This window comes from Ovis aries, chromosome 17, assembly GCF_016772045.2.
Source record: "Ovis aries strain OAR_USU_Benz2616 breed Rambouillet chromosome 17, ARS-UI_Ramb_v3.0, whole genome shotgun sequence".
Taxonomy (NCBI): Eukaryota; Metazoa; Chordata; class Mammalia; order Artiodactyla; family Bovidae; genus Ovis; species Ovis aries.
In genome coordinates, this window is record NC_056070.1 from 11,485,706 (window position 1) to 11,499,665 (window position 13,960).

Sequence of the window (13,960 nt, forward strand, 5' to 3'; positions counted from 1 at the left end):
ATTTTTAAAGATTTCATTGAATTACGAAGCAAAGAGAAGGACAGAAGGTTTTTACAGTTGATAAAAATAATAATGATGAAGATTAAAGAACTATCAGAGATCCAATCATATTGTTAATCATGAAGAAAAGTGAGGGGGATGTTAATTATTGATTGGTTCTTTGGATAGCAAGGGAACTCCAAATCTACAAGGATATTAGAAACATGGGACAAAAGCTTTAATAAAAATATGAGATATATAATAAGTTTATTATATAAAGATATAATAAAGATATATGGCAAACCTTAGTCATGGATGTTTAGACATTGGATGACCATATTGGTCTGCATAGTTAACCGAAGGGCATTTGAGCATCAGGCTAGAGATGAAGTCTAGCAGAAGAAAAACTGTTAGATTGGACAATAACCTTAGATTCACTTTTGACACTGCTGTGTGCTAGACAACTATGTGTATCTGGGTGAGTTATTTAATCGTGGTAGATCTTGCTCTCCTTGTCTCTACAGTGAGGGAGTAGGGGCAGGATTGCTCTGAGTTCACTTCCAGCTCTACTCTGTATGGTCACTTAAATAGCTATTGAAAGATCAGTCCTTAAAAACTGTTAACTTCTTTAATTTTCCTTTAAAACATTAAGTGTATTTGAAAGGGGAAGCCTTGCTTCCATGAATAACTTTTCTGCTGCCTTTCCAAGTGGTGGGATTACTATTGTGTATGCAGTAGGTGCTTAGTAGGTACATATTCTCCTGGTATCAAGAGCCTGCAGGCTTTATCTGCTGATCCCTGTTGTTCCACTTGGATGCTGGGCTACTGCCTACAAACAAGGAAATTCTTTGAAGCATAGTAGCTTGGGTGGGAAATAGAAGAAAAAAATTGTTCCCTGGGGATTAATTTTATAAGTGTTCATGATCTCTATAGTTGATATTCAAGAAGAGATGCTACAGGGGTGACACTAAGGGTCAGGGAAAAGACCAGTTAACACTTCTTAAAATGCAAAAACAAAGCAATCCTGGTTCCTTAAAATAATACTTATATATATTGCTAGTGATAATGTAAATCATTTAAATGGTTTTAGAAAGCAATGTAGCAATGCATAGCAACTACAAAATTTTCCATACATCTTTATCTGCTAATTTCACTACTAGAAATTAAAAAATATATATGGAACAATTGCACTCAACTCACACGCTAGTTAAGTAATGCTCAAAATTCTCCAACCCAGGCTTCAACAATACGTGGCCGTGAACTTCCAGATGTTCAAGCTGGTTTTAGAAAAGGCAGAGTAACCAGAGATCAAATTGCCAACATCCACTGGATCATGGAAAAAGCAAGAGAGTTCCAGAAAAACATCTATTTCTGCTTTATTGACTATGCCAAAGCCTTTGACTGTGTGGATCACAATAAACTGTGGAAAATTCTGAAAGAGATGGGAGTACAGACCACCTGACCTGCCTCTTGAGAAATCTGTATGCAGGTCAGGAAGCAACAATTAGAACTGGACATGAACAACAGACTGGTTCCAAATAGGAAAAAGAGTATGTCAAGGCTGTATATTGTCACCCTGCTTATTTAACTTATATGCAGAGTACATCATGAGAAACACTGGGCTGGAAGAAGCACAAGCTGGAATCAAGATTTCTGGGAGAAATATCAATAACCTTAGATATGCAGATGACACCACCCTTATGGCAGAAAGTGAAGAGGAGCTACAAAGCTTCTTGATGAAAGTGAAAGAGGAGAGTGAAAGAGTTGGCTTAAAGCTCAACATTCAGAAAACGAAGATCATGGCATCCGGTCCCATCACTTCATGGCAAATAGATGGGGAAACAGTGGAAACAGTGTCAGACTTTATTTTTGGGGCTCCAAAATCACTGCAGATAGTGACTGCAGCCATGAAATTAGAAGATGCTTACTCCTTGAAAGGAAAGTTATGACCAACCTAGATAGCATATTCAAAAGCAGAGATATTACTTTGCCAACAAAAGTCTGTCTAGTCAAGGCTATGGTTTTTCCTGTGGTCATGTATGGATGTGAGAGTCGGACTGTGAAGAAAGCTGAGTGCCAAAGAATTGATGCTTTTGAACTGTGGTGTTGGAGAAGACTCTTGAGAGTCCCTTGGACTGCAAGGATATCCAACCAGTCCATCCTAAAGGAGATCAGTCCTGGTGTTCATTGGAAGGACTGATGCTGAAGCTGAAACTTCAATACTTTGACCACCTCATGCGAAGAGTTGACTCATTGGAAAAGACCCTGTTACTGGGAGGGATTGTGGGCAGGAGCAGAAGGGGATGACCGAGGATGAGATGGCTGGATGGCATCACCAACTCAGTGGACATGAGTTTGAGTGAACTCTGGGAGTTGGTGATGGACAGGGAGTCCTCGTGTGCTGTGATTTGTTGGGTCACAAAGAGTCAGACACAGCTTAGCGATTGAACTAAAGTGAACTGATGGAAAAATACCCAAAGAGGTTAATTGTAACATAATTTATAATGGAGAAATAATCTGAATATTGAAGCACTAGACAAATGATTAAAATATACATCTGGGCTTCCCTGGTGGCTCAGACGGTAAATCTGCCTGCAATGTTGGAGACCTGGATTGGATCCCTGGGTCAGGAAGATCCCCTGGAGAAGGAAATGACAACACACTGCCGTGTTCTTGACTGGAGAATTCCATGGACAGAGGAGCCTAGTAGGCTATAGTCCATGGGGTCGCAAAGAGTCAGACACAACTGAGTGCCATATAAGTGGAATCAAACCATATTTGTCTTCACATACTGTGTATTGAAATGCATTTTTAAGGTTTACTTAAAAGGTCCTAGCATCTTAAAAGTCCCTTTGGAGGAAACTTTTCAAAGAAGATTCTCTGGAAGAGGAAACATGTAATTCTATTCAGGTTTCCTAGTAAACATGTGAAATAAATCCAGTCCAGAAAGTGTCTAAGTATGAGCACCGATTACTCTTAACACCCACCCTTCACTGAGGCTGTTAGACTGATTGCAGGCCTGTGAAAGCAGCTCCCCTTTAATCTCTGCATGATTTCGAGACTTACTACTTACAGTATTTCGTTTCCTGGGTAAATTCCAAGACTGGATTTCAGAAATGGGCACTGGTATACATTATCTAAGGTGCATCTGACTGGATCAATATTAGAAACTGAGTCACTTTATATTTGAATAAAAGTGAATGTCGTAGTTTAAAAGGCTTTTTTTTTTTTTCCAGAAGTTAAGTGATTAGCATTGCTATTTCTACACAAATTAATTGTCACTTTTCGGGGCATGTCAGTTTATTCTCCATCTGCCATGTGTACATGTTCCTAAGACCTTATAGTATTTAATGAAGAGATCCTTTTTAAGTATTGATAGCCACAAGAAAATTATTCCATGTTTGATCTGTGTTAAAGAATCAAAGTCCAAGATCTTTGAATGGAACTTAGAATAAAAATGTAATTAGGTTACATCCCTAAAGTCTGATATATCTTTAAACAAGACTGCAAATGAAACTTTATTAGAGCTTCAAATGAATTATTTCATTGCCTTTTTTTTAAATTCATTTTCTTCCCCTTCTCTTTCATGTCTGTGTTACTGACATTGCAGCTTGTATTTTACCTGTCTTTTTCAGGGTGATTTAATTATTTACTGCTTAACGAGTAGTACAGAGAGGAAGCTTCATTCAGAGGTGCCTGCTCTGTAGTGGGTTTCTCTTTTTCAAAGCTTTGCAAGGAGGTCTTGAATAGAGGCACCAAGGCTGCAGTTCTTGCCCCACTGGATGCACCATTCTGAAAGCAGTATTTCCTCTTGTCTCTCTGAGCAGAGGCACTGCCCCAGAAATATCTCCTAGGAGGGGCCACTGACCAAGAGTGAAAGGGGTGCTGGGCACAAGCTGGATGACACGTGCTGTTTGCAACTAGTGTCTTAAAGGCTTTCCATTTGAATAAGTGATACTGTTCCATAGCATTTACATTTGAAGCACTCCATAGAAGAGGCTCATCTGGGGTGCTGACACAGCTTTCTCAGTGCCCCTTTCAGCCACACCCTGAGGTTGGCACTGCTCTCCTTGTCTCAGAACCTTTAAAGAAAGCGTGGAAGAGGTCCGATGATATCCTGGTGTTGGGGTCTTTGCTTTTAAGTCAAACACTGAACAGTTTCCAAAACCGGGTCACCTTGAACAAGTAAAGCCATCATGCGCTTTGGGCGTCAGCTCTGCCACCTGCTTGGTATGTGAATTTAGGCCAGAGAACCCCTGATGCTCATTGTCTTTATCCCTAAAATATAGATACTATTATCACACATGTGCAATCTAAAGAACAAATGAAGATAACAAAATGGAAGCAGACTCCCAGATAACAAGAACAAACTAGTGGTTACCAGTGAAGAGATGAAAGGGAAGAGGGACAAAAGAGAGGTAGGGAATTAAGTGGTACAAACTGCTATGCACAAAACAAGTAAGCTATCAGGGCATATTGCACAGCACAGGGAATGTAGCCAATTTTCATAACATTAATAATCTATAAAAATTTGGAACACTGTTGTACAATAGAACTAATCTAGTATTGTAAATCAACTATACCTCAGTAAAAAATAAAGATTTTAAATAAGGTGAAGATGCATATATATGCATATATGCACATCTGATATATTGGGTTGGCCAATATGTATATGTATATATGTGTGTGTATATATATATTTACTACTGTTAGTGCTAGGCACATGGTAAGGAGTCCATTAACATGATTTTTCTCCCTCCATACTCACCTAGATTACTTTGTTAGTTGCTGTTGTTTAGTTGCTAAGTTGCACCCAGCTCTTTGCAGTACCGAGGACTGTAGCCCATCAGTCGCCCCTGTCCCTAGAATTCTCCAGGCAAGAACGCTGGGGTGTGATGCCATTTCCTTCGCCAGGGGATCTTCAAGACCCAAGGATTGAACCCATGTCTTCTTTACCACAGGTGGATTCTTAACCACTGAGCCACCAGGGAAGGCCTTCAGTTAGTTAGGTTTTTGTAATACCCCAAATTGGCAGATACTTATTTCAATCAGAACAGCCATGTATGGGGAAAATCCTCCTCATTCCCCTCATCTCCCATAGGGGAATCAATAGTGATACTTCAGCATCTACACTCCCCCACCTTTCTCTTGGCTCATGTAACCATAGTACACGTCATCAGAACGTGGTTTATTTAAAATCATGAGCAATCTGTAATTCAAGTAAGAATTATGTGATTGATCAAGTCCAGAGCAAAATAATTCATTAGTTGATCTAATGTCAATATTGACTGTATTTCTCCTTAGACTTTTATGTTTGTCAACACTTTTTACTTACAATTTTAAGATGAGGTAGAAAGCTCTATAGGCTTTTTAATGGCTAGTATTAATTTCCTGTTGTTTATACAGCATACAAGTGGTTTACCCTTTAAAAAATTATTGGAGAGATTTCAGTACTTCCAAGTGTGAACATTTAAGAGCAAAGCTGCCTAATGCTTAATCCTTAGAAATTATAACTCTTGGATAGAAAGTACCATCTGAGCATAATAATTGGTGTATTATAAGTTTGTGCACCATGTCCAGCACTGACCACAATTCAGCTATCTAAAATCACAAGCAACAGCAGTTGATAACAGTTCCTCCAGAATATTTCAGAAGTCCTGGCAAATTTTTTGGAATTTAAAAATTAGCTCACCGACATTGCCAACATCAGTGATAAAGGCTTTGGTGAATTTCTCCCATGCCTTCCTTTCTGTCTTCCTGGGACCTATTTTCATTGTCTTGGTTTAGTGACCTGTATTCTTTAAAAGAGGCATGGTAGCACACCTACAACTTCCATCTGAAATCTTTGCTCAAAATTATAAGGAAAGGATTCCAGTTTTTAAATAGCACCTTGAAAGTGTTACTCCTTCAGTCATGTCCGACTCTTTGTGATCCCATGGACTGTAGCCTGCAAAGCTCCTCCGCCCATGGAATTCTCCAGGCAAAAATACTGGAGTGGGTTGCTATTTCCTTCTCCAGGGATTTTTTTCTTCCCAACTCAGGGATTGAACCCAGGTCTCCTGCATTGCAGGCAGATTCTTTACCAACTGAACCACCACCTTACATTTTCTCTAGACGTCCCAGAGAAGCTACTCAAAAGTTATGGGCACATTGTCTTCCCAGTTTATTAGGGATGCTCTTGAGTTTCAGAAACAAAATCTTTGTTTTCTGGCATTCCACCTTGCACTGGTGTGCAGTGAGTGAGAACGCAGAACACATCTCCCCTGATAAGAGATAAATCCTTAAAAGTGATAGTTTCCATTGGGAAATATGACAGACCCTTAATATTTCAGCATGGATCATGCCTTTATAATTACCATAATTGAATGTTAAAACCCAAAGATAATATAAATTGTTCATGCAGTTAAACTGAAATGGACAGCAGTGTCTTTTGTTTTAATAAAAAGGCAATAATAACATTTTTCTCTCTTTGCTGCTGTTCAGTATTGCTTCTAGCAGAGTTTATGCCTACATCATACAGAATAGTACCAACTGCCAGAGATGTCCAGTAGCTTCAGATTAAAATGTAATATGAGATACATAAAGCTTTATTGTTCCTTTAGGTTGTTGTTTTAAACCAAAGTGGAATATTTCCTTAAATTCTTTAAGGAAATGTGCACCATTTACAACTAAATATGCTTATGACTTATACCAAGGCTGCTGAAGAAGTAGGCCTTATGAGCCTGTCAAATTATTCTCATGCAATTGTTCCTGTAGCATTATTTTTACTGGCAAATGTACAAGTTGATAGAAAAGGAAATAATTAGCTACCTTCAGAATTGCTGATGCATGGAGCTAAAGCAGGCCAGCCTGGGCGTCTTAGAGATTGTGACATTTGAAATTACCTGAACAATTCCAGAGCCATCTTTGGACATAATTAACACCTTGCCTAATTAATGTCAAGTCTAGACAGAGTCACAGCCTATTTATGAAATATTATTTTATTTCAAACTTGCTCTCACCTTTATTATATTGCAAACTTTAGATTCGTGTGCTGTTTTCTTAAGTGGAGCAACTTCTTTTTTTTTTTTTTCTTTTTTTCTTTTCCCTCCCCCTTCGAGTAATCAATGCACTGCTGAATGAGTTCATTTTAATGCACTCAATCATGCCTCTAATGTTCGTAGCTTACGGGCGCAAGCATCAGTAATGCAGGAATGTTATATGGCTTTAGTTTGGGCCATTTCATAAAATATTCATGGAATCAAAAATGTGCATCAAAATAGCGGCTGGGAGAATTACATTTATGTTCCTGCTTTTATGGCAGCTTCACATTTAAACCCATTTGTGTTAATATCTAGTCAATCTTCCTACTTTAAAAAAAAAAACTAAAATGGGAGAGACCATATACATTCTCCTTTGCTTAATATTTGTTCTAGACATCTGCTGTCATACAACAAATATCTATAAACTTTCAGAGATGTGCCAGGAAAGAGGGGTAAGCAGCAATTTGGGTAACACCCAAATATATAAAACCTTGTTTTTTCTACAGAGTGTTTATCTTAACGTCCTACCAAACATTTTGCAGTTTACAACACTGTCCAGGTTTTTGTTTGTATTTTTAAATAAATGGGAGGATTTCTTGTTTATGTGGGCTTTGGGTAAAGGGAACTCCTTTGTAGCAGTTTTATTTTAAGGGTACACTTTCTTTTAGATGAAAAACTATAAACAACATCTGTAGATGTTGTATAATTGTTTACAAAAGCAAAAGCAAACCAGAAAAACCAAGAAACACTTGGGACTGAGCCTACTTCTGTGCACGCCTGGATTCTTCTCGTATGCAGTTGTTCACAGTGTGACTCCCACTGTGATATGTTTTCTGATAGTATCTCATGTTCTTGAGATAAATTGATTTTTGATGGAAGGCCATCTCCAATCACTCCCGCAAAACATCTTGGCTCCATTTTCTTCCCTGATCAGCTTGAAATATGAGTGGAGCTCTGGATTTTTGTTCTGGTGTAGAACCAGGCACTCCTAATGATGAGACACGGCATGTCTTCCTTACCACAGTTACTCCTGTGATCTTTGTTACTCATAGTGATGAGTAATTCCTGGTGCAAGAAGATAAAGCTCATGACCCCTCAAGATGCCTTTACCATCTCTGAATGTGCCTGAATCCTCCTCTCTTTGGTTTTCAGTAAACTTTTGCTTTTGTGATACCTTGTTCTAATTGTTTTTCTTCTCTCTGCCCTCTTTCTCAATGAAAAGTAATGTTAATGCCTGAAAATGCCAGAGAAGGATGCCTGTCTAGACACTTGTCCTTCAGCAAGATTGATGGTGGGATCTGGGAATCTTGCCTGGCCCTGATATATTAAAGCTCATCTGCTAACAAAGGGCAGACACACTGAGCATGCTGAAGAAGCTGTAAAGGGCTGCCATGAGCCAAACTTGAAAACCTGACTTAGGATCTCCATTTATATTTTACATTTAGCTTTGTCAAAATAATCACTGGATTGAAGACTTTTTATATTATTTCTCTCAGGTATATTAAATTTAGAATTTTTAGATAAGAACAGGGTACATTATGTCCTAATAAATATCTAATTGATATTAATATGAGTCTTTACTCATAAAGTAAAAAAATCTTTAAAGTCCTGTTCACTGTTGGATGGAGAAGGAAATGGCAACTCACTCCAGTACTCTTGCCTGGAGAATCTCATGGATGGAGGACCCTGGTGGGCTACAGTCCATGGGGTTGCAAAGAGTCGGACACGACTGAGCGATTTCATTTTCTTTTCTTTCACTGTTGGAAATACAAATTGGATGGAAATGATCACATTGTTAGTCATGCTTAAAGGAAAATATTTTCCTATTTAAATTCATATGCTCCCTTCATAGACATTTTAATATTTTTAAATCAAATATTATACCATATCATAATATGTACTTTCACATTCTGACCAGTCTTTAGAAATTACAGCCAGGTCATTTGTATGCTTATGATTATTTGGATCAAATCCTTGCTGGCTTACTTACTCTCCTATTTGCCACTGGATAACTTTAGAAATGATTCCCTACATTCAAGAAGGGCTAGAAAACTCTTCTTCCTCTAAATAAGCACCTCGGTTTAAAACAGTGCTGATCACTACTATATATAAAATAGATAACTAATAACTAATAAGTACCTACTATTAGTTATAGCACAGGGAATTCAATGCTCAAAATAACCTATATGGAAAGAGAGTCGAAGAAAGAATGAATATATGTATATGAATAACTGATTTCCTGTGCCTTACACCTGAAACATTATAAATGAACTCTGCTCCAATAAAAATTTAAAAATAAATAAACAGGGCTGATCAGAACCCCCCGGGACCTCCTCTGTAGCAGAGTGGTTGAGGAAGCAGACATAAAGCCATGAGTAGCTGGATGTGATCACAGGTTGGGACTATGTTTTTGACATCCTAGGTACCCTCACCCCATGGGTGTCACCTCCCAGTTTAGGTTAAAGTAGAGAATTTAGATGCGGACTACAGAGCTGGTTGTACATTAGACTCCCTCAGGGAGAGCAGTGAGAAGCACATCAGTGTGGAGTATCAGTTCGTTCATGTTGGAAGTTCCTGTGACTACCTGAATAGGGGCACAGAGTTATAGACCTGGAACACATCATGTAACTCCAGCATTGTTTTAACTTGAGAGATTTATGTCCAGGCAATCTGACTTACTCCATCTAAGTTTTCTAACTTGTTCTGATATGGTAGAACCAAGCTCTAGGGGTGGTTTGGCAATCCTGGATTTAAATCTTAAACATCATCTTTTAGCAATTTGAGTCATTTAATGTTTGTGAGTCTTGGTGTCCTCTTTGGTGTAAAAGAGGACACCTTTTGAAAGGTTTGAAAGGTTGTTTTGAAAAGTTAACTAGGATAATGTATGAGGGGGAAAAAACCTTTTTTTGACTAGCAGCCATCGCTCTTTGAGAAACAGTAGTCTGTACCTTTTACTGAGTATCTTGGCCTAGGCTCCTTTCTAATAGCAGAAACTCATGCACAAAAGAGCTTAACTTTGGCTAGTAATTATCAGCTAGGCAGTACACTGATACTAGTCCCCACTGCTTAATCAAAAATCAAACTCAACTGAAAAGTCTATTTCTCAATCATTCCAAGGCCCCCTTCCATGCTAATTAACTGAAACCAATGTCCCAAGAACCTCTCATTTCATTTCTGCATAGACAGCCTGTGCAGGAAATCTGATGACATCAGTAACCGGGAGAGAAGTCTGGGTGGTTTGGAATACCGAGACACAGTCCCCAACTTTCTCCCTGTCTTCCCCATCTTCATTCCCCTCCCCATTTCCTCGACATCTCCTTTCCCCACTTTCCCCCTCCCCTTTCTGCCTGATGTGGATCAAATCTTGGACCCAGTTACCACTTCTCATATACTGCCTACATCATTATGCATCATTTGCATATCATTATGATTAGTTGGGTTACCCAGAGCTTCCTCTCCTGGCTCTCCTTCTGGAATTCTTAGTGAATCTGTTATTGTATAACACACCTTCGGACCCTAGGGTTGCTGTGTGCGACCGCAGATGCTGTCAGGCCCTTCTTAGTCTCCTTATAGTCCCCCATTTTTTTTTTTTTAACTCTCTGGTTTACTCACAGTTCCCTGTATCCATCCATCCCTATTTACATGACCAAAGAGAAATATGTATCCATACTTTATGAATAAATGGATGCTGGATGAAAAAAAAAGAACTCTCATATACAATCTTTCCAGGAATACAGAGCTACACTTTACAGGCAGAAATATAGTTAACAGAGGAAACATAACACGCATATATGTCAATGCTGCATTCGAGTTTTAAAAAAGAAATGAGAGTCGTGGGTATTTGGAGAAAGGTGTTTCTGCTGAGTGGTGCTACAGGAGAGAGGTGAAAAACTGTGCCTGCTTTTGTGGGAGGTAAGAGAAAATTTGTCAGTTAGATGTAAAGACAGAACAGGAAACCTCAACCGTGAGTATTTGTATCAAAATGAAAAAGAACTGGGCATTATTTTAAAATAGCTCCTATTACATATTTCTTTTAACACACTGAACAGGTTTTGATGCAAGAAACAGTAGCAAATGCCAGTAATCAGAAAGAAAAACAGAAAACAAACCATTCATCACCCAGATAACACTGATACAGCTTTGTAAATGTTTTCTGATAATCTTCAGTATTTTCACTTATCATAAGCACCTGTCCATGTAATCAAATATTCTTCTGTAACATCATATTTATGTCTTTGTAGTCTTTTATCATGTGAAAATTTCATAGTACAAGTTTATAAACAGCTCAGCATCACAAGCCACCCCCTCCCATGTTTCTTTGCTGATACACCCTCCTTCTGCAAGGGGCTCAGACTAGTCATGTCTTTACTGAATTTTTGTACAGATCATTTCCTGATTATATATCTCTGTCGTATTTCTTTGAAAATACTACTTCTTTATATGTGCATTTTAATATTTATTTTGATAACAAATTCAATGCAAAAATCAGTTCAGTCGCTCAGTCCTGTCCAACTCTTTGCGTCCCCATGGACTACAACACACCAGGTTTTCTTGTCCGTCACCAACTCCCGGAGTTTACTCAAGCTCATGTCCATTGAGTCGGTGATGCCATCCATCCATCTCATCCTCTGTCGTCCCCTCTTCTTCCGCCTTCAATCTTTCCCAGCATCAGGGTCTTTTCTAGTGAGTCAGTAGGAAGAAATTATACACAATAGTCATAGCAGGGGAGTGTTCAGCCTGTACTGTGCAATGCATCTTTTCTTCCGTTGTTTATTTGTATAGCTTTATTGAGATGTAATTGACATATAATATTATATAGGTTTAATGTGTACAGTGTGTTGATTTGATATAGTTACATGTTGCAAAATGATTCTGACTGTAGGGTTAGTTAACACCTCTATCATGCATCTTATTTAAGGAAATTGAGCCTAATCTGTCCTACATAGGGTCCTTTAATCAGTCGTGATAATATTTTCATCAGGACTCAACTACATATTTTGTTGGAAGAATATGTTGTACTTAAAAGAAAAATAAATAGTGGTTATGTTTCATTTGGCCTGTGGATTTTTAAAAAATAGTATCACTATGCCAGCTGGTAACAGTAGGTATGTTTATTGAGTACCTACTCTGTATCAGATATTGAACACATAGTAATTCATTTCTCACAATAACACCTCGAATAGTTACACTATAATCTTGTTTGCAGAAGCCTTAAATTTGGGCACAAAGAGGGTAGTAATTAGCCTGAGGCTAAACAGCAGAAGGGCTTCCCAGGTGGTGCTAGTGGTAAAGAACCTACCTGCCAGTGCGGGTAGACATAAGAGATGGAAGTTCAGTCCCGGGGTTGGGAAGATACCCTGGAAGAGAGCACGGCAATCCACTCCAGTAGTCTTGCTTGGAGAATCCCATGGACAGAGGAGCCTGGTGAGCCATGATCCAATGGGTCACATAGAGTCGAACATGACTGAAGTGACTTAGCATGCATGCACGCAAACAGCAGAAATGGTAAAAGCGGTATAGGTACTCAGACTGTCTACTTGGAGCCTACAGTTACTCTTAAATAGTATTATTGGAATGCCTAGATGTAAGTGCCTTTTTGGTTAATTCCAGTTAAGTAATTCCAATACTATAACATTGGTATCTATATTACTACAGGATTTTGTGGGCATTTCTATAAGTCCGTTCACAAGTAAAATAGAGTCTATAGTGGGGAACTACAAACTACCCTTCCAGAAATGTGCTTGCTCACATTTTAAGGAATCAAATGACTGTAAGTTAGAGTTTTGGCTTTGAGAAGATATATTTTCAACTATATTATAAAATATAATTCAGAAGGGCAGTTGTTATTTTATTATTTAAAATTAAGCAGAGTATACAAAGTCTCCTTGAAAAGTTCAAACTTTCAGAAGTAGTTTAAAGCTTCATAATATTTACATTTGAGATCTGTAGCAAATGCACCCTCTCTCAAGATACCTCAGTTATTGAGAATGAAGAATTGCTGCTTTACTGGGATAACAGGACAGCAGAGAGGTTTAGAACACGGGCTCTGGAATCAGACTGCCCAGATCTGCAAAGCCACTGGCCATGCAGTCTTGGGCAAAATAGTTTCCTGAATTGATTATTTATTTATTTATTTATTTATTTATTTTTAGCTGTGCAGGGTCTTTGTTGCTGCACAGGATTTTCTCTAGTTGCAGCAAACAGGGGCTACCCTCTGGATGAGGTGCTCGGGTTCTCATTGCAGTGGGTTCTCTGGTGGAGCACACAGCTCTAGGGTGCTCACACTTCAGTAGTTGTGGCACGTGGGCTAAACAGTTGTGATTCCCAGGCTCTAGAGCACAGACTCGATAGTTGTGGCCCACAGACTCAGTTGCTGCATGGCATGTGAGGTATTCCCAGGTCAGGGATCAAACTCGTGTCTCCTGCATTGGCAAGTGAGTCCTTTACCACTGAGCCACCAGGGAAGCCCATGGGCAAAATTCTTAACCTTACTCTTTTCTTCTGTAAAGTGGAATCATAACAAATCTATATTCCATAGGACTGTTTTGATGATTAAATGAGAAATGCATATATAGTGCATGGCAACCATCCCTTGCATGCATCATGTTGAGTAAATAAATGTTAGCTAATATGATTCTTGTTAATAATTATTACTTAACATTCACACCATCCCTAAACATATTCAATTCTCATTAATTTCTACTAGCCCAAGTATATCCCTTTAACAAGTGTCCATCCAAAATCAGTGCTGACTGTTCACAATAGCTAGGAAGGACATGGAAGCAACCTAGATGTCCATCTGCAGACGAATGGATAAGAAAGCTGTGGTACATGTACAGAATGGAATATTACTCAGCTATTAAAAAGAACTCATTTGAATCAGTTCTAATGAGGTGGATGAAACTGGAGCCTATTATACAGAGTGAAGTAAGTCAGAAAGAAAAGCACCAATACAGTAT

At 38.6% G+C, this 13,960-nt stretch overlaps 1 protein-coding gene across 1 annotated transcript in view; it reads left to right on the forward strand.

Moving 5' to 3' along the window:
* TTC29 (tetratricopeptide repeat domain 29) overlaps positions 1-13,960 on the forward strand; it is a 272,705-nt gene that overhangs the window by 66,465 nt on the left and 192,280 nt on the right. The gene's annotated exons all lie outside the window — the stretch shown is intronic.